At 34.6% G+C, this 25221-nt stretch overlaps 1 protein-coding gene across 2 annotated transcripts in view; it reads right to left on the bottom strand.

The window, feature by feature from the left end:
* Positions 1 to 25221, bottom strand: part of HBS1L (HBS1 like translational GTPase) — a 94660-nt gene that overhangs the window by 44094 nt on the left and 25345 nt on the right. The window lies entirely within an intron of this gene.

Below are 25221 nucleotides of genomic sequence, written 5' to 3'. Positions count from 1 at the left end.
GGATATGGGATCAAGCTGATGGAAAAGATTAAATGGAGAAGATTTAGTTGAATATATTATGAAGATATGAGATCATCAATATTTTAGAGTTTCTGAGAAGGTAGAATGAGATGGAATCCAAAGTACATGTAGAAACTAAACTGAGACAGGAGAAACACTCATTCATTGCAATAGAAGGCAGGTTTGCATGTTTAGGAACTGGAAAATAAAAATTCCTAATAGATGACTTCTATTTTCTCCGTAATACAGCACTTACTTATGCTCTGGGATCACCCAAGGAAAGTAAGATTTGTGAAGTAAATAAGGTTTTCAATAACTGCTGTGCAAAAAGAGAGTAAGTTGAACATTTTAAAAATTAGAGGAATTGCTAGACAGTATTGAGGTCCCAATTAAGATCTGTGATAATGAATTTCTAGTGGAATTAATCTGCCTTTATGTGACTTTCTCTAGCAATGCCCAGCCATTCACGAAAAGGCACAGAGAAGACATTAACTGCTTCCTTAAGAGTTAAGGATGTATCACACAGGTATAAGAAGAAATGATATGGCATTGAAATTACAAGTAATGAAATCTAAGCTGATTTTTAAAAATAAATAAAATGGCAAAGGAATAGTCCTGATGCACTAGGAGAAAGCAGAAAGGTCTGTAAAGAAAGGGAAGAAATCTTTAAATTCCTGATGAGAGGTGAAGCTCGCTGAAAATAAGGTAGTCAAAGAACTGAAAAGCCAGTGTCAGACTTGGTGGTGTTTTTCCACACACATGGATCAATGAGCTGTGATCATGAAGAGCTTAGAGGGAGAAGAAAAGAGTAAGCCAGCTGCCAAAGTCTCCGATGAGTAAGGAGAAGTAACCATGAGGCTGTTCACTAGATGACAGCAGCAAGGACTAAGAGAAGGCTGGCTCCGCTAAAGACAACAGCTTCAAAAGAATAGAAATCAAGGGGGAAACAGATGAAAGAATAATGATGGGAAGAAGGAAAGAAAATGAAGTTATCTTCCAGAGCCTGAGGTTTAAGCAGCTATAAATGAAGTAAAGCAAGAAGTAGAAGAAAAAAAAAAAAAAAAAAAACACTAGGAAAAGAGATTGAGAATTACAGAAGGATTGGCTTTGCATGAAAAAGCAGTTCCTGGAGTTACAGCAAAAGCGGAGAGGAGATAAGGAAGGAGGATACTTAAGAGCATTATGATGATGAGGATGATAGGGTGTGGGTAAGTGTGTGTGTGTGTGTGTGTGTGTGTGTGTGTGTGTGTGTGTGTGAGAGAGAGAGAGAGAGAGACAGAGAGAGAGAGAGAGAGAGAGAGAGGGAAAGACACCCTGACTGATTAAAATAAGGAAAAGTGGCATGGGGGATTCTGGCCTCTGTCATAAGAAGAAAAGAAAAGGGAAAAAAAACAGAGGATGAAAATGTCTCAATCCAGCCTTTACCATACTAATTCCAACTTCCCACTACAGTTCATCTTAATATCTTCCAACCATTTTGCACATAAAAAATTTATTGTCCCCCTTAACATATTTAGTACACTGAAATACTGAAATTTTGACTTTTAAAAAAGTAGGTGGGTCATACAATGGCATAAAAGGTCCCTAAGCCACAAAAAATCACAAGGTGATCCTGTAATATTTCTGGGGATGCAATAAATATATTACTTTTCTTTTTTGTGATATTTTTCTATAGAACATCAAACTTGTGATGTAACATTTTAAAAATGTGGTTATTTAAGTGAAAGTAGAAGGGGGAGTCTGATATGGATTTGAATACCTCCCCATTAAAGCAGTGGTTCTTAAATTTTTACTTTCAGGCAGGTACCCCTTTTAAAAGCTAGTAAAAACTATGGGGCATTCTTCATCAAAAAATATACCATACATATAAAATTTTACATGCTATTTCAAGTAGATCAATAAGTCCAACTCTAGAACCCTTCCTCTGAGAGATAACCATTGGCTCAAGGCTATTTTGGAAATACATTAATTTAAATTAATGATGTTATCCACAGTCTAGGACAAACATGTACATCCAGTAAATTATCCACTGAACTGTTCTTAACAGCAAGGTGATATACTTCCACTTACCCAATCACATTACAAAGTCCCCCTCATGACTAGCACCATTCTGGAAGGCAGGCAAATTCTACTGACATAGGTCAGAAAGGAACTCATAACTAAAATAACCAGTCACAGATCAGTAAGAGATACATATATATAATTATTCAAATCCATCATATTTTTGAAAATGTAAAATGTTTACTGTGTTCTCCCATCTTCCCCAAACAACTGGAAATTCATTCACCATTTAACAATCCCAAGAAATTGAACACTAAGTTTTCAGTAAGTCCCAAAATATGACAGTAAGAAATGAGTACTGGATGAAAAAGAAGGACGCTTCCATTCTGGTCCCTGCCCTACCACTAATTAGCTGTTACCTTATGGCTTCAGCAGTTCATCTAATTTCACTAGCTTCAGTTTCCTCTAAACTCTTCTATGAAGTACGTACAATTTCCACTTCACATAGTGAAGTGAATTAAATCACTAAGATGTCTTTAAATCAATTAGCCCACTGTGAGATAAAAGTAAAATGCACTATTCCAAAGAAAGATTATCAATGTCCTCCCCCAAGCCTCACAAGACCCACCCCCCAAATCATGGTCACCCAAAATATATGCATTCTGAAAACTCATATATTCATGATTAGTGTCCAGTCTCTAGAATAGAGAACTGATCATCAGTTAAGAATATTTTTTTATTCAGATAGAAATAATAGCTAAACAGCTGAAGGGCTACTCAACTGATCAAGTCTAATCTTATAGACAAAGAAATAAAGGACAAATAAGTGGCTTCATCTTAGTGGCAGAGCTTGCACTTAAACCAAATTACCCTGCAGCGTATCCAGTTGACCTCTCATATCCCAGCTATCTCTGCAGCAAAGCATAATTAGAAACTGCATCCTCTGTCACTAGTGTTTACCCCTTGAGAAGCTGCTTTCCCCAGGGCTCTCCTAGTTCCTTCCTGGGGCTAAGATCTAAATAGAGTCTAGGTGTTCTCTTGAACATGAAATGATGTAGGTCTCTTGTCCTGAAGATTTTTTTTCAATGTTTATTCATTTGTGAAGGATGCAAAGCCAGAATTCTCTCACATCACACAACTGATACAGACTCGCTGAATTTAACAAAACCCTCAGCTTGCATATCCCCAATTTATGCTCTTCTGATTCATTCCTTTGGTCTTTAAGCACACTCATTAACAGAATACTAGCTGTCAGGGGGCAGGAAGTGCCTTATACACATTCACACAGTCCACAGCACATGACAGTGCTCTGCCCATAATAAGCCACCAATAAAATACAGTTTAATGATTAATCCCTAAGAGTTTAAATTGTAAGACTACAAGGTGACCTCTATTGTCTTTACAAGCTATCTTAGACAGCAATAACCTCCTCAGTTTACTCTTTACTCACTCCTTGCATTTAATACCAGATACCTCCCAAAGTTGAGATATAAATTCTAGGAAGCCAATCTGGCACTCTCATATGCTCTTCAGCCAGGTGCTTTACATGGTCTTTTACCTTTACATAACCATGCAGAATAGGTATAATTACTCCTACATTTCTTTAGAGAAACTGTAGTTCAGACAGGCTGATCTGCCAGAGGCCATACAACTGTGGCCAGTGACATAAATTAAAAAAAAAAAAAAAAAAAAAAAAAAAAAGATATGAATTACATGGTACTATTATCAAAAAGTGTGTTCTACACTATTCTGAGACACAAGTCATAGAAGGTGTTGAGCTGAGCTGCAGAGCTAATAAGAAACAGAAATTCAAAATATGTACCTGAGTAGTTGTGGAAGGCTGAACAAATGAAATGAAATTTGACTTGAGTGAAACGTAATAAAGAGGAGACAAAAATAATATGAGAAAAGGAATACGAAGGAGTCAGTGGAGCAAAAATTCTAAATGTGGGCACTCACCAATAAACTTTTAAAGACTATATAATCGAAGTTTTGAAAAACAGCTTTTTTTAAAAAAAAAAAAAAAAAAAGATCTTTTGTCAATTTATGTTCATGGACTCCTTTCCTCATTTAATAAGTAGATAGTAAAACAGTAGTAGTATTAAATATTCTTAGGAAGGATAATTAGTAAAACTGTCTGGAAATGAGGAAGGCAAAATTAAGATTATGGAACAGAAAAACCATAGAAATTTATATGTGACGATGATTTCTCCATGCTGTGTCTCATCATTCTAGAATTCCTTACTTTTTCCAAGCCATTAATAAGGTATTCCCTAAGCTTTGGCTCTAGGATCCCATTTACATTTACACGTATCATCTATATGCAAGGACAACCAATCCTAATAGTCTACTATGGCTAGAAATCGAAGGTTCGGTTCTTCAGACAATTTACAGAACTTGAGCCTTGACCTAGTCATCAGATATTTCAGAGACTGAGTTTACCCCACCCGAAAAATGTACCACCCACATCACAATGATATAATATTACATACATATAAAAGCATTTAAGAAATTCTCAAACAAAATTTAGAAAGCAGACCTTTATTCTATAAAATCATTTTGTTTCTATAATATCCCTGGAAGAAAACTCTTAATGCTGAAGTTTGCTATCAGTACATGTTTACTGATATTTTTGGGGTTTACTGGATATTTCTGCACCCATTAACCTCTTCCAGGTTTTTTTTGTTTGCTTTTTTTTTTTGAGACGGAGTCTCAATTTGTCGCCCAGGCTAGAGTGCAATGGCATGATCTCAGCTTACTATGGCTCTCCGCCTCCTAAGTTCAAGCGATTCTCCTGCCTCAGCCTCCTGAGTAGCAATGATTACAGGCATGTACCACCACACCTGGCTCATTTTTGTATTTTTAGTAAAGACAGGGTTTCACCATGTTGGTCAGGCTGTTCTCAAACTCCTGACCTAACTCAGCCTCCCAAAGTGCTGGGATTACAGGCGTGAGCCACCACGCCTGGCCACCACTTTTAGTTTTACAATGATTTTAGGTGATAATAGGATCAAGAAGTACAATAAATATGTATCTAGTCATAGATAAATAGTATCACAAAGTACCTTACCTTGGCTTGAACCCTGTGTTTTTGATTTGCTTAAGTGTCATGCAGTTAAGTGTCAAGTGTACAAAACAAATTAAAAAATGTTCTGGTAGAACAAATCCAGTGGGACTATTTGGGGGGAAAAATGCCAAGTTGATGCTGAAGGTCATCTGGAAGAGTAAATGTGAAAGAATGACCAATAAAATAAACTAAGAATAATGATGGGGAAGGTGAACTACCAGGTTATCAAGATACCAGATATCTAATTTAATGAATTAGAATAGGGCATCTGCAAATATTCTGATTAGTAGAAATATATTTACATGAATGTTATATGTAGGAATTAACAGGGATTAAGTATATGGAAAAATATATAGAAATGTATATATTATATGTAATTATACATAGAAATTCAGTATATGCAGAAGTGTTTCAAATCAATGGGAAAGGATGAGCTGTGTTCCCAACACATTATATTGGGAACACTGGTAATTCATTTGGAGAAAAAGTCCTCTCACATATATATCATATGTAAATTCCTTATTGATTAATAATACAAACATAAAGCAAAGAGAAAAAAAATGTATAATTACTTCAGGTAAGACAGATGTACAAACCTGTTACAAAAATTTCTGCCTGACCAGGTGTGGTGGCTCATGGGTACAATCCCAGCACTTTGGAAGGCCAAGGTGGGAGGATAACTTAAGTCTAGGAGTTCAAAACCAGCCTGTGCAAAAAGCAAGACCCTATCTCCACACACAAAATTTTTTTTTTAATTATGTGTAGTGGCATGCATCTGTAGTCCTAGTTACTCAAGAGGTTGACATGGGAGGATCGATTGAGCCCAGGAGTTTGAGGTTGCTGTGAGCTGATTGTGCCAATAAACTCTAGCCCAGGCGTCCCCAAACTACGACCCGCGGGCCGCATGCAGCCCCCTGAGGCCATTTATCCGGCCCCACGCCGCACTTCAGGAAGGGGCATCTCTTTCATTGGTGGTCAGTGAGAGGAGCACAGTATGTGGCGGCCCTCCAACGGTCTGAGGGACAGTGAACTGGCCCCCTGTGTAAAAAGTTTGGGGACGCCTGCTCTAGCCTGAACAAGAGTGAGACATTGTCTCTTTAAAAAAGGTTCCCCTGATTAAAGATACTACAAGTAAGCATAAAATACATGGGGAAAATACATGCAAGGGGTTAGTCAATAAATACAATAAAGAGTTCTTGGCTGGGCACAGTGGCTCACACCTGTAATCCCAGGATTTTGGAAGCGCCAAGGCAGGTGGAGGTCAGGAGTTCGAGACCAGTCTGACCAACATGGTAAAACCCCATCTCTAACAAAAAATACAAAAATTAGCCAGTCATGGTGGCATGTACCTGTAATTCCAGCTACTTTGGAGGCTGAGGCAGGAGAATCGCTTGAACCCAGGAGGCAGAGGTTGCAGTGAGCCACGATAGCGAGATTGCACTCCAGCCTGGGCAACAAGTGCAAAACTCAGTCTCAAAAAAAAAAAAAAAAAACTTCCGACAAGCTAGTGAGAAAAAACTCCTCAGAAAAAGAGGTGAGCAATAAATGGACTAGGTCAATAAATACAAGTCAAGGTATGGCAGTGGAAAGGGAAAAACAAACATTGCTATGTATACCATACTTCTGAGAATACGGTCTACAGAAACATTAACACTAATGTGTAACAATATATGAATGAGATTGTTCACTGTGGTACCACAGGTAATGACAAAAAATTGTAGCTGTACATAAGGGAATGACTATGATATATCTAAACAATGGAATAGTATGCTACACATATAGAAGACCTACATGTATGAAAAGATAGCTCTGACACATGAAGTAGAAAAAAACCCTGCAATATAATATAGCATTGGTCCTGTATCACTATGTGATTGGCATTAAAAAGTGCACAACTTTTTAAAGTAATTACTTCTGGGGAGTGATAGTAGGAAAGAGAGGAGTTGTCTTTCAATTCAAACTTTATATACTTCTATGCTACAATGACTATATATTATTTTTATAGTAAGAATGGCTCCTGCTTGTAGTGAATGATAATGGTGTCTCTGCTTTCCATCTCCAACTTCTCAAACTATGTTCTACTTCTGTTCACTAGGGTTTTCATCATCTCACCTGCTAAAATATACTCTGTAGCTCTGTACAGAAAAAATCTACTTGTACATTTAGTCTTCTGCAACATGGCTCCAATTTACCCTTCCAAGATCCATCTCTTCCTTCCAACTCCCATAAACAGACTGATGAGAACCCCTGACATAAACACTTTTGTTTTCTCACATGCATGGCCATGGCTCATCAATTTCCATGTTTCATGCAAAAACCACTAGTTTCATGAAAATTACACTTTAATTTTATTGCACTAAGATTTGTGATTATAAATAGAAGGAAGTCAGAGCTTCTTGGTCATGAATGAATCACAGAGACCAACTTCACCAATGTATGATCAAAGACTCTCAGACTCATTCCACAAAGATTTTTGAAAGCCTCTGAGGTAATTACCAACAGAATGAAGTACCGATAAGGTTACATGCATATTTTTCATGCTATCACAGGAGAATCCCAACAACCATTCCATACCAAATGCCTCCAATTCACCAGCCAGTTAGGTTAGTAGATAAGACATGAACTCTGCTGCAACACAACCTGAGTCTGAAGCCAGGCCTTGCCAACTGCATGACCTCAAGTGAATCATTCAACTTTTCTCTATGCCTAGTTTCCTTGTCCGTAAAATAATAGCATCTGCCTAACAGGGATGGTAGAATAATTGAGAATTAAATGAGCTAATGTATGTAAAGTACTTAGAGAAATGATTGGCACATATGAAATACCTAATCACACAACTAACAGAAAGCACACAGTCTGTGGATCTCTGATAATCACCAAAATATCAACTTTTTCTTTTTCTCATGTGATACTAGGAAACTTACAGACACAAATTACTCTCTGGCTATCACATATTCATTCATAATGAGAAGGTGAGAAATGCCAACTCTGTGACACTGCGCTAGGTACTAAAACAAACAGATCCAAGAACATGCTGAGATAAGGTTAGAAAAGCAGGTATCTCATTTAGGACCACGTGTAACATTTAAGGCACTTGATCTTGAGACCTAAGAGCCACTGAAGGAATAAGCACTGGAGGTACATAATCATAGCTTTAAAAGTTACTCTGACCCCAGAATGGAAAATGGATTGTGGAAGCAAGACACTGAAAGGAAAGCAGTTAGAAGACTGTTGGACAAATACATGTAAGAAATTCTATTAATTGATCTAAGATAAGACCAATGGAGATAGAGAAAGGAATACTTAAAAGATATTACAGTCAGTCCTTTATATCCTCGGGTTCTACATCCATGGATTCAACCAAACAAAAATTAAAAATATTTGAAAAAATTTAAAAATACAGTATTTAACTACTATTTACATAGTATTTGGTATCTATGTTACTTATAATCAAGATTCCTTTTCATTCAATGGTAATAAAAAAGTTATCTAGAGGTAATTTTAAAGTATACAGGAAGATATGCATAGGCTATATGCAAATACAATGACATTTTATATCAGGGATTTAAGCATCAGCAGATGCTTCCTGGGGAGGTACCAGAGCGGATACCTGAGGACATGAGTGTCAAGTGCACAAGGTAAAATCATGAATCCTTGATATTTGAATAGAAGAGATGAGAGAAAGGACGGTCCTCAAATTTTCTGCCAAGAAAGAAAGGATAGATGGTGATGCCATGAACAAACCTTCCAGGAAATAAGAGAAGTCTGCTGGTCAGAATCTTGTTTTTCTTATTCCTTTCATTCAGTACAAAATTACAACAGTCCACAGAGGAACTCTGCTTCCTCTTCCTAAGTAGATAGAAACTGTCAGCAAAAATTTTATTTTATTAAAGACTGCCTAGATACCATCTCGGATCTTTAGAGATTTTCAGGTTAAATGATAGCAAGTTCTTGGCAACGAAGACACAAAGATGAGTGACAGACTCTGTGTTCTGACAGCTTTCATTCTAACAGATATGATGAACAGCAAGATAGATATGATGAAGACAAAAAAGAGACAGAGAAATTAAGATACTTGTTTCTAGTACTATAGCACCGGAAATGAGTAAGCGGGAACAGACGTGAGAGTCATTAATAGAACATGAAGATTAATTAAATCTCAGGAAGGTAAAACATAGAAATCTAAATGACTACTGTGACTCTAACCTAGGCACTGTTCATGAATATAGACACAGTTGGTCAGAGATTCCTTCAAGACATACAGGTAGAGGCCAGGTGCAGTGGCTCATGCCTGTAATCCCCCTACTTTGGGAGACTGAAGTAGGCAGACCACCTGAGCCCAGGAGTTCAAGACCAGCCTGGGCAACACGGAGAACTGTCTCTACAAAATAACACAAAAAAATTAGCTGGGTATAGTGGTACATGCCTGTAGTCCCAGGTAGTCAGAAGGCTGAGAAAGAAGGATCGCTTGAGCCCAGGAGGCAAAGGTTGCAGTGAGCCAAGATCATGCCACTGAACTCCAGCCTGGGCAACACAGCAAGACCATCTCAAAAAAACAAACAAAGAAAAAATAACCCAGACGTACAGATAGAAATTCATAGAAAACTGTTGAATAATCAGGTTTACAGAAATCTTGAACAACATTAAAACACATGAAGCAATTCAAGACCTAGATAGCTTATAGAAAACAATGAGAAGGCAACCAATGAAGGAACTCTAATATTCTATTCAATAGAGGGAGGCTGAAAACAAGCATTTACCTTCCTCATAGAATCCTTACCTAGAATTGAGAATCACATATCATACAATTTGAGAGCCATATTTTAGAGGTTATTTGGTCCTGTCCATAATTTTACAGATGAAAATTTAAGTGAATTTCCAAAGTTCACATGGCTGATTAGTGGAGTTTTTACTCTGGTGTTCTCCAGGTTGCTTTCAAGGCACCCTCCCCTTTCTACTCCCTGCCCTCTGAATCTTCTCAGGACTTCATGAAGTGGTGCTCCCAAGGTAACTGAAGCTGTGATTTTCAAGTTGAATGTACACAAAAACTGCCAACACACACACACACACACACACACACACACACACACACACACACTTATTTATTTATTTATTTTGAGGGTGGGGACAGAGTCTCACTCTGTCACCCAGACTGGAGTGCAGTGGTGCTATCTTGGCTCACTGCAACCTCTACTTCCAGGGTTCAAGCAATTGTCCTGCCTCAGCCTCCCAAGTAGCTGGGACTACAGTTGCACACCACCAGGCCCAACTAATTTTTTGTATTTTAGTATTTGCTCAGGCTGGTTTTGAACTGCTGAGTTCAGGCAATCCACCTGTCTTGGCTCCCCAAAGTGAAACTGAGTTTTGCTCTGTTGCCCAGGCTGGAGTGCAGTGGCGCAATCTCAGCTCACTGCAACCTCTACCTCCTGGGTTCAAGCAAATCTCCTGCCTCAGCATCCTGAGTAGCTGGGATTACAGGTGCCTGCCACCATGCCCAGCTAACTTTTGTATTTTTCATAGAGATGGGGTTTCGCCATGTTGGCCAGGCTGGTCTCAGGTGATCTGCCTACCTTGGCCTCCAAGTGTTGGAATTACAGGCCTGAGTCACCATACCCAGCCCCTCTAAAAATATTAATGTTTTGCCCAAATCACAATTTTGTGAGTTTAAGTGAGGTTAACCATCATTAATATATACTCAGATACTTCTGAATAAGAGTTAATGTTAAAACCAATTATTCTGATTAGGTTTAATGTTTGTATTTCAGAATGTCCTAATATACACAGTTAAAGCCTAGCAGTTAGATCATTTTCTGCTTAACAGAGAGAAAGTTTCTGTTTAATACAATTTTAACTTCCAATGGAAAACCAGAAGGCTAGGCTATTCTTCCTTTAATAATGAACACTTGGATACTGTCCTCTTAACATTCCGTGAATGTCGATTTTGGGAGGTGAGAAAGGTATATTTTTACTCTAAAACATACATCACAACATAATGCCATCAACTTTAGGTCACACATGATAATCTCAAATTGCTAAAAATAATAGCTACAGACCAAAATGATATAATTTGCATATCAAGCCTTTATTGCATATTCTTGTGTAGCATATACTGTTTTCTGTCTGTACTGTAAAATACATAGTGCCTCACCTCTTCAGATAAACTAAGAGCTCCACAAGTTTACTTTTTGATATATTTTACAACACCCAGTCCAGTGCCTGGTACATACTAGGCACTCAAATATTTGATAAAATCCTTTATCTTATGTATGAAAAAAAGGAACATACTCTCTAACCCAATGATTCTCAGCTTGGGAGGAACAGGTAGATCAAAATAACAGGGATCTCCTTGCTCCTCCCCACTTTAAAAAGCACTGTCACTAGGAGACACTGATACTGACACGTGTTCTCTCATGTGTCCTGAAACAGAAAAAAAAAGATTTAGAACTATTTATCTGGTATAAAACTAATTTTATAGATAAAGAAGTCAGGTTCAAGTATATTAAACAATTTACCCATTTAACATTATTTACAATTATAACCACCTATCTAGTGTTGACTGGTTTCAGGTTCCTAACCAAAAAGATTTTTGAAGACCTGCCTCAAATCAGAAAACTAGATGACTTTTTAGGATTTATGTCCTTATAATCCTAATTGCTCCCCCATGCAGATAGATCATTATTTCTAAATGACATCAAATGCAAGATGTTTGAACACTTTAATTCTATCATCGACATAAAAGAGGGTACTAGTAAATAAAAACTCTTGCCTAGGGATAATGTTCTTAAATGCAATCCAAGCCATCAAGTTGGGTTTCTTTCTTCACATAAAATCCTCAACTGAATGTGAGAAATATTACAAGGGACAACTTTCAAAAGTAAACTTGTGGCATTAAATAATTTCAATTTTAATTAGTATCTATAAAGATGTGGAAATGTTCTAATAACACTAGTTTTTGTTTTAAATTAAAAATGCCTTGATAACTTTTAATCAATATTTTGAAAGTATTCTGAATCAAACTGAGATCTAAAAATTTACTCCACATTTAAAAATATATACATAAAGAAAAGGAGGAAAAAATACAGGATACAGAAATGTACATACCATATAACCTTAACAAAAAGAATAGAAATATAGTTCTATTCAGTTTTTCTATTAAAAAAAAAAACTGAAAGAAAATAAGGCAAAACATAAATTATGCTCTCTCTGGGTGAGAAAATCATGAGTGACTTTTCCCTTTTTATTATATTAATATATTACTTTGATATTGTGAAAAGGTGATTTGAAAGATTTCAAAATGGGGAATTTTTAAATATGTATACGGTGTAGAAACAGTCAAAACAAATTCACAACAGACTTTTAACGTGAAACCAATTCACAATTTAAAGTCATTCCAATCAAAATGCCTTAGTGGAAAAAAAAAAATTAAACTTATTTTTTAAAAAAGGGGGAGGGAAGGTTTCCAGGTAAGTACACGTTTTTGCCATCAATTGATACTTTTCCTATGAATGTTTCAATAAGCCAGAACATACAGATATACATATACACACACACAAATTAAGATTTTCAAAATTTCAAAGAAATCACGTGTTAAATTTCCAATGAAAACAAAACACTACTTAAAATATGAAATCATTTCACTGAATCTGACTAAACATTTAAATTCTAGTTAGCAGATGTACATTCAGAAAGCATACCACCTGGGCTATGGAGAATAAACCACTTCCTTCAATAGCACTGCTGCATTGACTGTGATTTATTTGTTATGAATTGTTTTCTTGCTTTAAAGCAGCTTTATAGCATAACTCGCCTCATCAAATCCATCATAAAGCATCCATCTCCTATCACACTAGAAGAAAAAAACCTAAAAGATTCACTGAGATCAGATTTCAATTTTACGTAAATATCACTGAACCACCAATTTTTTTTAAAACAAAGACATTTAAATGAACAAATTAACCTACATATTAGATTGGATTATATACCTTGAGGAAGTATATAAAAAATTTATAATCTAATACATGCAACAAATTTAAATTATCATATTATTACCATTCTATAGTACTAGGAATTCTTGTTACTAATAATTTCCCTTTAAAAAGGAGAATTATTTAAATTTTATTTGTAAATAGTATTACTGTGACTCAAAATTTTGGTGGACTAGTAAGAGGACAGCCCATAAAACAAAGCCTTTTTACTTTACAGAATGAAACAATATACACCCCCCCCCAAAAAAAAAAGAAAAAACTCACACTAAACAAATACACTGGTGTTTTTTACCATTCTGCCCTAGGCCTTTTCTTTCATTTATCCCAAACTCTCTCTGAGAGATCTGATTTATATACCCATCCCTGGAACTATCTACCCTTGAGTCTCTCCCTAGTAAATCACATTAATTCTTCTGTCCTAAGCTTAGGCATATTATTTACAAGCAAAGCTAAGAATGTATATTTGAGAAATACCTCCTCAACAATGCAGAATAATCTAAATTGAATGAGTACCAACCATCCACCAAGAAATGCTATAATGACTTAATATATGCTATAACAGGTAATTTAGCATTGCAACCACCAGAAAAAAAGAATTATAACCCTACTTTTGCAAATGAGGAAACTGTGGCATAGTGTTAAGTAATTTGCTAAAGGCCACACAGCTGGTTCAGCTGAAATCTAAATCCAAGCAGTCTAACACAAGTACCAGTGCTCTTCTAAATACTGTGGAAACTAGCACTGAGAATAAACTCTGGTCATAAAATCAGAAAAATAGTGATCATTTGGATACAAGAAAAAGTTCAGGAGAAATAAAAGTTTAATAGTACGCATGAGCTGAAATAAAGAAAAAAGGCTTACGAGGACCTTACTGAAAACTTCAAGGGTTCTAGAGTCAGAGATGATAAATGAAAATTAAACTGTATTAATCAAATTTAAAAAGCATCAAAATTTATTCAATATTCTGTATATTTAGGTGCCACACACTGTTTTTAGTGGCAATGAAATACACATACATAGGCCTTCATAGATTCGGTGTAATCCTTATTTCAACCTAGTCTTCAACATCTTTAATAAATTTTACCTTTGGGACTTTCAGGAACATAACCTTAATTAGAGACAGGGAGAGGTTATTCCACTTGAGTAATCCTAAAAACAATTTAAGGTTTAAAAAAGATATACAACAAAGTCATTGTGTATCTCCAGATATAATACATTATTTCCAAATACCATTTTGAATTCTCATGTGTGAGCAAGATGGCTTAAGAAGACTTGGTAATGGCACCAATACCCAGAAATAATTACAATAATAATAACAAATGTAATGAATTTTAAAGCAATTAGTAAAGGAAAAGAAAACTGATATTGTTTAGGACTACTACTCTAGCATGACAGCGTATTATCGGGGGGGAAAAGGGAAATGAAAAATATAGTATGTCTTTTATTTACAAAAGCATAATCAAAAATCCCTCTATGTATGTGTTTATTTTTAGAAATGATTATGTGAAAGAACATACATCAGACTGTTAAATTGGCTAAGTGGAGAAAGGGGCAACAGGTAAAAGAGCCTACATTAAAACATCATGAATGATTTTTTAAAAACCCCTCCAAAAAAATCAGTGGAAGCAACTTGAGCATCTCAATTCATTAGACTTTAACATAATAATCCACTTTTTAACAGCATTTGTTCCTTAAGAGGTAACAAAAGAACACTATTTCTTTAAACTAAGTTCAATGATCATTTCCTGGGCATTTTTCATGAGCAAGACATTATGGTAACTGCATCACATGGGTTACTTTACTCAGAAACTTGTAAGGTAAACATTATTTTCTCATGGATAAATGGTATTTTTGGCAATGCCAGCCTATAATGGCATGGTCAATGCACTATGGACACAATTTTCAGAGACATAAGGTAACTGCCATTAATAACAGGCCCAAGAAAAACAGCATAATTTATCTTTCATCCACTTGTCAATGAATGAAACTTCAATACAAATACAAAATCCTTAGTGGAGTATAATTATCCTTTATAAAATAACACTATCAATGCTATTTAGGAGTAATAATTCAGTTTAAGAATTAGTATAATCTTTCTGAAAGGTGTACTAAAAGTACTTTATGTACAATATGTACTAGAAGTCTTAAAAATGCCCATACCTTTTAATCCAGCAATTCCACTCTATAATCATATCTTTTAAATAAGAATAAATGGAAAAACTTAAGTTCTTATAATAACCAGACAGCCAGACAATGGAATACTATGAAATCTAAATTTATCGATATTAAAAAAAAGTCTATTTGTGGTTGTCAGAGACTAGGGGCAGGGAAAAAGGAAGAGCTGTTTAATGTTGCACATGATCAAGTTAAAATGGGTTCTTTAAGAAGGCAAATGACCACTTTTTAAAAAAAAGGACTAGTATACCCTAATATGTAGAAACACACACAAAGTATAATAATGAAGACTTCAGTATTAGAAACATAATGCTCTGAATGCTGGTTCCACCCATTTACTGGTTTTGTGGCCTTGAGGAAGATATTTACACATTACAGAGCTTCAGATCCTCCAACTATAAAACTAGGATAAAAATAATTCCTATTCTATATGATTATTGTGAATATTAAATGATGGCAGATATAAAGAATTTAGTACATTTGGTGTAAAGTACTCATTAATATTGCCAACATTTACTGCTTAAATGCATCAAAATGCTAAATAGTTCTAGATTCCACACGATTAGGGCTGTACTTCTCTTAAATTGGTTCTCAATAAACAATATTATTTATTTAAGCTTGTTCTTAACAATGGCACCAAGCTACAAATATTAAAAAACTAAATTACACATTATTTTAAATCAAACAGAATTATTGTTTTACAATCCAAAGGCCACAAAGTTGATTTGAAATTTAAACAGACAAGCAAATGACTTGATTTCTTAGGACTGCTAATTTGCACAATTTAGAAACTGATAACAATTCTCTATACATGAATGACAAGTCTCTTGGTAATATTAGCAGAAAAAAAACCTAAAAATATGTTTAAATACCCCACTAAAGATAAAGCTGGTTTCCTTGACAATGGATTCATTTTTATCCCTAAGATACTTATCACCTAACAAGATTAAACTGTTACAGAATAAAAGTTAGTTGCAAGAAAGTAATATGTAACAATGAAAAGGGCACTGGAGATTCAAAGGACTCTGTTCAAATTACAATTGGCCTCTTAACACCCATGTAAAATAAGGCAATTTATTTATCTTATATGAGCCTCAGTTTCTTCCACCTACCTCAAAGGTTCTTATGATGACCAAATAAAACATATACAAAGCCTGAGCATAGCTGATATTCAACATGTTAATTCACCTTCCTATCTTCTCTTGAGAGGTAGCTCCCAAAACAGAAAGCTTCACAGACAACCAAGAAAAAGCAGCAGATAACATGTTCGGAGTGAAAACAGTTGGCCATATATAGGCACTTCTATTAAATCAGAGACCTAGCCCCTGAGGGGCTACCATGAAACTCGAGGGGAAAGTTTGTACCTTAGTTTGATGTCCCCTATGACTAGCACGTTTTTCTAATTTAAAAAAAGGAGCATGCAAAAAAAGCTGGCTAAGCTGAATTTTATTTGTCCTCTCCCTCCATTCTATTCTTTGGCTAAAGCACTTAGCAATGCCTACCACATAAAAGGCACTCAAAAATTACTTTTTATTAAAAGGATGCCTTAGAATAAAACAAGAAAGTATATAAAAATATACATAATGTGATTAGAATTTGTAAGATTTTAAAAAAGCAAGGTAACTAGTATTAAAAGAAAACTCTATATTTAACCATTCATGTAATTCATAGACAGTCCCAGATGTTCAAAAAGATAAGCTGTTTGGGAGTCTAAAGCAAATTATTTTTAAATTAAGCAATTAGTGTTTCAGTTTTTCCAGTGTAGGTGTATATACAAAGAGAATCTTAAAACATAGCTGAGAACATTCTGAATACTTTTTTCACTGAAATAAACCACTTCCTTTCAAAAGCTCACATGATTTTAAGCAGAAAGCCAATTAATTCTGAAGTTATCTGTATAAATATAAAATTCTCCTGTCTAAATAAAAATACTCAGTGATGAAATTAGTGGAAAAATATATTTAAAAGGGGAAACCAAAAGAGATGCAGTTAAATATGACTATGTTAACAATCTACCAAAAAGGATTAAAATGAAAGATGCATTTTAAGTGCATTATTGAAAAGTTCATATAGATTTCATACTATTCTTAATATCTCATATTAATAATCTTTCTTTGTAATATAAACTTTTCAAATTAATCATAAGATTTATTTCCAGCCGGGCGCGGTGGCTCAAGCCTGTAATCCCAGCACTTTGGGAGGCCGAGGCGGGTGGATCACGAGGTCAAGAGATCGAGACCATCCCGGTCAACACAGTGAAACCCCGTCTCTACTAAAAATACAAAAAAATTAGCTGTGCATGGTGGCACGTGCCTGTAATCCCAGCTACTCAGGAGGCTGAGGCAGGAGAATTGCCTGAACCCAGGAGGCGGAGGTTGCGATGAGCCGAGATCGCGCCATTGCACTCCAGCCTGGGTAACAAGAGCAAAACTCTGTCTCAAAAAAAAAAAAAAAAAAAAAAAAAAAAAAAGATTTATTTCCAGAATAAGGATTACATCTCATAACACATTTGACCTAAGCAGGAATAAAAAAAGAGTTTGCATCTCCTCATAAAAATCAAATGTTCCTGTTTCCTATTTACTGATGAGATATAGTGATGATGTCTAAGAGAAAGACAAATACAGCAAAATAAACAAGTAGAAAAAAAATGATCTGATGGAAACCTTACAGCTCTGATTTATCTTTTTTTTTTTTTTTTTTTTTTTAATTCTTGAATCTTCGATAGGGAATAACCTGCCATTAAGAACCAAAAATATGATAATCATCACCTGGGTAGAGTTATAAATAACGTTAGATATTCATATACAGATATATTAAGTAAAGTTTGTTTAATAGATAAACACTTTGAAAATGGAAAACAATGCTAGAAAAAAAAATAACTATATCCTCATTATATAAAATTAGGCTTTACTTTCTAAATAAAAGCTTTACTTGAAGGGAAAACTAGGAGAAATTCAAAACAAAAGGAAATGACATGTATTTCTACCCAGTACAGGCAAACCACTATTACTTAAAGCACACCTTGTCAAAAATAGTAGCTCAATTATAAAATACATTTATTTATTTCTTCAAGCCATGCAATACTTTTAAACAATCAATTCTCGTAATAATCTGATTAGTATAAACATTTATTAGCTACTTTATTTGTGAGGCAATGTAAACACCAATTTTGAAAACTGTAAGCAATGTCAAATTTAAATTACACATGATACTTTTTCCAGATTTTCCGACCAAACGTTTTTCAATGCTCATTTTTTTAACATTAACTATTTTTTTAACGAAACAAAATTAATACAATGGTAGAAAAGGCCTCAATAGGAATCATAAGAGTGAAATCTCACTTCATATAATATCTATTCTGTTGAAAACTAACTTCCAGTTGACTAATTATAAAATTTTAATCCATAAATAATATTTTGCTGACAAGAGTTTCTTTTAAAACAACAATGATGTACGAATTTTAATTTCTGAATTGTCCAGAGAAGAGTCTGTGTTACTCAGTTTTGTATTCTTGGGATCATTTTTTTTTCTTGGTAGGTTTAAGGTGGCAAGGAAAATAACATCAGAAAACTAAAACTATTCCATGATTTTGTTCCCCAAATATATGCTCTTTTAGCAGTTCATTCATGGGAATAACACAATTACATGATAACATTCTAAGGTTATATGTATTTGCTATTAACAAAATGAACTAAAATGTACAAATTAAGATATATTAACATTTAATATATTATTTTAGAAGTTAGTTCTAATTTTTTTACCAGAAAAGGCTAATTTTCATGTAAATACTAGGAAGTTCCTATTCCAAAATTATAAATATATTAAAATACTGAAATTTCTCTAAATGAGGGGAAAAAAGAATTCTTCTTCCTAAATGTTTAGTGATATCAAGTTGATATGATACTGGAAGCATTATATGTAAGCTCCTAAATCTTTAGAACAAGCCCTGCGATATCACATACCAAGAAAGAAATTATCACAAGCCTCTCAGATCAGTCTAGTTTCACAGTTGAAAAGGGGGTATCTAATCTAACAAGTGCCCTTGGAAAAATATATACAGTTATAGAGCCAAAGCAAAGATGTTTCTATCCCATTCTTCTTCCCAAAAACACCCATCTCATTTTCCCAAAAGAGAAACAGCATGAAAAACAGAACAATATACTTTTTAAAAAGTAGGAAACAGTCATAACACCAAAGCACAAACCATGAAGAACATCTTACCGAACAGAAATGTGGATCAAACTGAGAGCACATGAGAAACATAGACTCCAGATTCTGCTCAGAAGGCAGAGTTCTTCAGAGTTGAAAGCGTACCTCTGAAGGACCCAACTAAAGAGTGATCAAGAAAACAGCAACATCTGGAGATTTGTGAAGGCTGAGGAAGAATCTCAAAACCCATCCACACCAAGGACAAGGAAATCATAAAAACCTTCAAAAGAGAATTTCACTTAGCCTTTCACTGCTTCTATTTCGCCTCAAAGAAAAAAAAATTGGCGGTGCTAAGAAAACTGCTGCAACGTGACCTAAGGATAGGGTAAATAGCAAGTTAAAGAGTACAAGGTGGTCCCAGCTCAGTCACCACATCCCTCACATTACTCTTCATAAAATGCTGTCGAAAAAGAAATCTGTCCCTTTTCAAATATAAGAAATATTCAAAGAGGGTATGACCTAGAAGCTATAAGTAGATACTCTAAGAATAAATATGGAGGAAAACAATTAAAAGGCAGAAGAATATACATAAACAGTTGAATGAAAAAAGAAAAAACAGGCTTGTTAAAGGTTTATGGTATCAAATACAGCAAAGAAAATACAGTCTCTGAGACAAGAGCTTAAAAGAAAGACATAGAGAATAAAATAAAGATGATAAAAACAAATAGGAGGAAAAATTGAAAAGTAAGCCAGCAGGGCTCAGGAGAAAAACAGAGGGGGAGTGGGAAACTCCTACAGGAATAAAAGCCACACTGGAGGTGGCAGAATCGAGATAGTTAGCAACATACAATAATAGAAAACAGTAGAGCAACAGCTACAAAGCCCTCCAGAAAAGAAAGAGTAATGCTAAACTATTAATTTCCATTTGTCATGCAAATATAGGCCACAAAATCACTTTTAAAATAACTAGTAAACTTTTTAAAAATTTTAATAAATTGTTCAGAAAAATAACTGTTTAAAAGCTAATAAATTCAGCTAATAGAAGTTTAAATATACTATCAAAGGTGTAAAGGTGAATACTTTCCCTAAGAATTTAAAATATTAACAAAATTAATGAGAAATAGAAAAGGGGTGAATTATAAATGTTCATGTCTCCTTTATTAACAGTGAGAGATCAATATACATTGTTTAAAGTTGGCAAATTTAAAAAATTAAAGTATGTTATTACATAAAAAAAACTATAAAATTTCCAAGTTATCAAAGAATACACAAAGATCAAAACAACCACAATTCATATCAAAATATGTATATATAAAAGATCACAACTTTTAAAAAAATGACAGATGTTATTATCTGGTCTATTAATCCCATAAACGAGAAAAACCCATCTATTAAAACAAAGAATCTCTATCAAACCCAAGTACATACAAGTACAGGAGATACAACTAAACCAGAGTGACTCAAAACATTGAAAGCAAAAGAATGAACGAATAAAATTTAGAGAAAGCAGCAATCATGATATTAACATTAAAAACTGAATTTAAGGTAAAAAGCAAAACAGTGAAAAGGGAACTTTAATGAAAAATTCAAATCCATAGAAAGGTCATGTATATTTATATAAAAATTTTACAAAGTAAACTCTGCAGGTAATATGAAATAAAAATTCAAGAGTGATATTAACTTACACTCTCAGCCTACAGCCAATAAAAAAAAAAAAAAACAGAATATAAAAATAATGAGCAGGCCGGGTGCAGTGGCTCACACCTGTAACCCTAGCACTTTGGGAGGGCAAAGCGGGTGGATCACTGGAGCCTAGGAGTCTGAGATCAGCCCAGGTAACATGGCAATATCCCATCTCTACTCAAAACACAAAAATTAGCCAGGTGTGACTGTGGGTGCCTGTAATCCCAGCTATTCAAGAGTCTGAGGCTTGAGAAATGCTTGAACTCGGGAGGCAGAGGTTACAGTGAGCCAAGAGTATGCCATTGCACTCCAGTCTGGGCGACAGAGACTCCATCTAAAAAAACTAAATAAATAAAAAATAAAAAAGAGTAACAAAATTATTGTATTTTGTATTCTGCAAACAGAACAGTATTGTTGATAAATGCCTATGAAACTACATAGAACTACATTGGGCCACAAAGACAAACTCAATAAACAGAGACAGACCAGATACTCTAATAAACGGTACAATAAAACCAGTTATAATAACAAAAATAACAAAACTCCCCAACAACCAAAATTTTAAAACTCTCTTGGACTCTTGACTTAAAAAGGAAATGAAAATTAAAATTGTGGATTATCCAGAAAATAACAGTAATTGAATCAGCCACAGAAAATGAAGTATTCATAGGAAAAACAATGACTCCAGAGATACAAATAAGAAAGAGTGGGAACAACGCCTATCACCTTTAAAATATTAGGAAGGAACAAGCAAAGGATGAGGCTAGATTCCAAACTAACAATATAAACAGAGATCTGAAATATACATGACAAAATGCTAGCCTCTGTTAAAACCAAGTGCTAGTTCCATGAGTGTTTGTTACATTATTTTCTGCATTGTTGTTTGAAATCCCATAAATAAAAACTACCTCTTTTTTTTTTGAGACAGTCTCACTCTGTCACCCAGGCTGGAGTGCATTAGTGCAATCTTGGCTCACTGCAACTTGTCCCCAGGTTCAAGCCATCCTCCCACCTCAGCCTCCCAAGTAGCTGGGATCACAGATGCATGCCACCACACCAGCTAATATTTCTGTATTTTTGGAAGAGATGAGGTTTCACCATGTTGCCCAGGCTGGTCTTGAAATCCTGAGCTCAAGCGATCCACCTGCCTCGGCTTCCTAAGTGCTGGGAATACAGACATGAGCCACCAAACCAGGCCATAAAAACTTTTAAGATTAATTAAAAATGCATGTAAGTTAAATATTCTACTCAGAAGGATAGGAAATAAAGAGCAAAAACATAAAGAAAACAGCTTAAGTCATACATGAACTTACAAAGTAATGAATTAAAACAGGAGAACTAATTATACATCTTGGAACCAAAATTTAGGGAAGAAAAAACAAAATAAATTGCAAGGTAATCCAAAATGAAAAAAAAAAAAAAATGCTGGGTAGAGAGAAGGGAGAGACTAGAGGAGAGAAAACAATACTAAAAATGAGAATGGAGACATAGAAAATTTTTCTTAACCACAGACATAGAAAAATTTAAAAGAATAAGACAATGTTTGGTACAACGAACAACAAATACATTTGTCATCCTGGATGAAATGGATGTTTTTCTAAGAAAATTAAAACTTTCAAAACTGACCCGAGTCTCTTCAAAAAGATAAATCCTATCATAAAACACATCATTTCAATGCTACTAAATTATCTGAAGATAAATAAAATCATTCCAAATTTTCTGTAAAACCATCACAAGAAAAACCAATATCCAAAGAGCATACATATACACACGATCACAAATCATTTTATCAATAGGTGAAATCATCTTAAATAAAATGTTAGTAAATAAAATCAATCACATTAAAATAATAATCCACCATGACCAACTGGAGATGGTTCTACATCATAAGACTAGAACAATACTAGAAACTCTACTAAGATAATGTCTAATGTTATCTAAAGCCTTTGGCATCTCTGGAGACAGTTTTTGGGGTTTGTTTTTTTTTTTTTTTTTTGCCTCCAAAAATCTCTTGCTGGCATTAAATACAAAAATAAAAATTATAGCTGATTTTTTTTTCTTTTTTTAGTAAGTAGATAATCTGTTTCTAAAGCTCCTATGGGAAAAAGAAGCATGTGAGATAACTCAGGAAAGCTACAAAAAGGAGTAAAAAAACCAAGACAGCCTACCAAGTATTAGAACAGATACTAAAAAGCTATAGTAATTTTAAAAAGTACTATGATAAATCCATCTTTCCATAAAGAGAAAAGATGGTAGAGAAATGAGATTCCTATGTTAGCCCTTGATATCAGCTGAATCAAAGATACAAATGTAAGATAATGAATCTGACAAAGCTATTAGAAAAAACAATTAATACTTTAATTTTTGTAGTAGAGTATAACTTTCTAAAACCCATAAGAAAAAGGGCTAATAAATCTGAATATATAAAAGTTCAAAATCTATCTTCTAAAAAATGACTTAAGAAATGACAAACTAGAAATCAGAAAGTGTTTTCCATGCATATAATTTTGATGACTAATTTCCTTAGTATATAAATACGCATGTTTGTGTGTATATGAATCCATACATAAACACACACACACACACACACACACACACACACTCTCTAAGAAGTCATGAGAGATAAACCAGCAGAAAAATGGGCAGATTAAGAGCAGACAGGGAGACAAACATAGCTTCATATGTAAGAAATAAAATAAATGAAAAAATATTTTCCAATTATCAGGTTGGTATAATACCAAAAGCAGTAACATCCCTATCCATAAGAATTTGGGCAGAAATGCTCATAAACTAGTGGGAAGGAAATTAATATCTATTAAGGGTAATTAGGCAGTATCTATCCAAAACTTTCAGGTATATAAACTCAATTCCTAGAAATGTAGGATGTTCATTTATCATTAGCAATAACAACTGGAACACTTAAAATGTTCATCAATAGAGGCTGTTTAAATGAATTATGGTACAATTATATTAGAGAATTCTAGGTAGCTGTTAGGAAAGAACGAGATTGATCTGTATATGGCAGTAAAGAAAGATCTGCAAAATGCTTTATTAAGTGATGCATATATAGGTGTTACGATACAGTCTCCATTTGTATAAACATGTACATGTACATTCACATATGTATAACACACTAGTGAAACCTTTGGAAGAATAAAGTGTATTTATAGTGGCTTCCTCTAAGGAACAAGATTGCGGGACCATATTAGGAGAAAGATTCAAGTTTTACTTAAAATCCTTGCCTATGCTTATGTGCCAGACATATTCTGAGCTGGGAATACAGGAGTGAATACACAAAATTCCTGTATTTGTAAAACTTACATGGAAGAGGAAGTGGAGGGAGAGCAGAGAGGCAACATTGCAAAAACAAGTGTATTATACAACAAACACAGTGTCAGAGGATACAAGTGCCGTGAAGAATAAAGCAGAGTTACAACAGGTCTATATATGTGTGGGGGAGGAATTATGACTTCACATGGGGTGGAAATAAAGGACGAACAGTGAAGTATGGGTGCATATGAATGTTCTCCTACCCCACGATTGAGAGTAGTGATGCTGAAACTACAATCCAAAGAGCGATTAGCCAGGAGGGAAGGAAGAGAGAAAAAAAGGCAGGCATTCCAGAAGCAGAGGAAACTCAGGTAGGTGTTCTTGCGTAGGTTTGGATAAGGAGGTACAAAACAGAAATGAGTTCATAAAAGGGCTTAGAAAATAAAAGGACTTAGGGAGAAAATTAGATATTTAGTTCAGAAAACTTATTCTGGCCGAAATATAGAAAGAATATTTTAAGGAGAGTAAACTGAAAAGTCAAGAAACAAGTTAGATATTTAGGTAATTCTGCTAAAAGCTAATGGCCTTTAAGAGAAAAAGTGACAATAAATAAAATAATAAAAATAAAAGTAACAATAAAGAGGAAAATAATAGAGGGAAAGTAACAATAAATAGTAGAGGGCCAAAAAATGTACAGTTGATTCTCATTATTCACAGGTTCCATATTTGTGAATTCACCTACTTACTGTAATTTACTTGTAATCCCAAAATCACTACTCACATTTGCACTCACTTATGGACATGGCAGAACAGCAAAAAATGTGAGTCATCCAACATGCAAGTTCCCAGGTGAGGTGAGCCAAGGCGACAGTCAGCTTTCTTGTTACCGCT

The sequence above is a fragment of the Saimiri boliviensis genome, chromosome 4, assembly GCF_048565385.1.
Source record: "Saimiri boliviensis isolate mSaiBol1 chromosome 4, mSaiBol1.pri, whole genome shotgun sequence".
In the NCBI taxonomy this organism is placed as follows: Eukaryota; Metazoa; Chordata; class Mammalia; order Primates; family Cebidae; genus Saimiri; species Saimiri boliviensis.
This window is presented reverse-complemented; position numbering and strand designations above follow the sequence as displayed.